Consider the following 1,507-nt stretch of genomic DNA (forward strand, 5'->3'; position numbering starts at 1 on the left):
GTGGTTGATGATTTGTTCACAGTCAGCTTCCATTGGGAATTTGCCCTTTTTTCTCTCACTTAACTCTTTGGCCAACTGTCCCACTTGTGTTTCCAATCTTTTGATAGCTTGACTGATCTGAGCATTGGTCTATTGTTGCTCAGTCAAAAATTTGAATAGAGCATCTTCGAGGTCATTCTTCTTTGGCTTTGGATTTAGTTGGACCGCTTGTGGTGGAGCTTGATAGTTATTTTCTTGCTGGAAATTTCATTGCTACCCTTGGGGATTTTGCACATTTTGAGTGTTACTCCATGAAAAATTGGGGTGGGTTCACCAACATGCATTGTAAGTGTTGGAGTATGGATTGTTCTTTGGAGGAAAGTTATTCTGGCCCACATAATTTGCGTACTCTTGATCTGTAAATGAAAACATGGGGCAAGTCTCAGTGGTGTGGTCAGAATGGGAACATATGGCACATACCTCCAGTTGAGCAATTTGTTGAATGGGCGAGATGTTGTGTGTAGTCATGGCTTTGATTAGCATATCCAACTTTCTTTCCATGGTAGCCATTTGATTTTGAACTACGCCATTTATGTTCACTTCATAGACACCCTTTCCTTTTAATCCTTGCCTCCCTCAGGATGAGAATTGTAGGGAGTTTTCGCTTAAAGTCTCAAACAGTTCTATTGCCTACTCGTTATTCTTTTCCATTAGTACACCTCCACAAGCTGAATCTACAAGACTTTTATTAAAATCATTTAAACCTTCATAGAAAGCTTGTACCTGATCGTCCTGAGATAGATTGTGATGTGGGCATTTTAGAAGTAGCTCCTTGAAGTGCTCCCATGCCTCAAAGAATAGGTCTCCATCTTTTTGTTGGAAGGTTTGAATCTCCCTCCTCAATTGTCTAGTCTGTTGGGTTGGAAAGAACTTTTTCAAGAACTTTATGGTCAACTCCTCCCAATTGTGAATAAACCCTGCAGCCAAAGAATTCAACCATAACCTAGCATTATCTTTCAAGGAAAACGGGAAGAGAATTAACCTGAATCCTTTCGTTTTTAAGCCATGGACGTTTTGAGTTTTGCAAAGATCAAAGAAGTCCTGAATGTGTAGTTATGGATCCTCCGTAGGTGTGCCTCTATAGTGTGGAACCATATTGAGCATCGGAGACAAATCAAAATTGCTTTGCACATTCGGTTGAAAAGCAATGCAAGAGGGCTGATTTAGATTTTGTGGTATGAAGGAACTCTTCATCGGCTTCCGCTCGGGTGGATTCTCTACACGTACTTTTGCCATGTCTTTCTTAACTTTAAATATGTTTTCTAATTCTGAGGTGTCTCTACACTGTCGAATTGTGCGTTTGATCTCTGGATTGTATGTAATGATGTCTAAATTCTGAGATCGATGACCCTACATAGACAGAAAATAATGTAGCAGTGGGCAACAACTTTAGTACTACTATTTGGAGATGCGCTCTAGCTCAGTTACAACTGCGCTTGATCCTAGTTGCACTTGAGCGTATATAGAT

The 1,507-nt window shown here is 40.2% G+C and overlaps 1 non-coding gene across 1 annotated transcript; it reads left to right on the forward strand.

The window, feature by feature from the left end:
• The first annotated feature begins 778 nt into the window (after positions 1–778).
• LOC133853076 (small nucleolar RNA R71) lies at positions 779–886 on the forward strand. The gene has a single exon (XR_009896200.1). It is a non-coding gene; the product is annotated as a small nucleolar RNA R71 (small nucleolar RNA).
• Positions 887–1,507: the final 621 nt, after the last annotated feature.

The sequence above is a fragment of the Alnus glutinosa genome, chromosome 12, assembly GCF_958979055.1.
Source record: "Alnus glutinosa chromosome 12, dhAlnGlut1.1, whole genome shotgun sequence".
Classification (NCBI taxonomy): domain Eukaryota; kingdom Viridiplantae; phylum Streptophyta; class Magnoliopsida; order Fagales; family Betulaceae; genus Alnus; species Alnus glutinosa.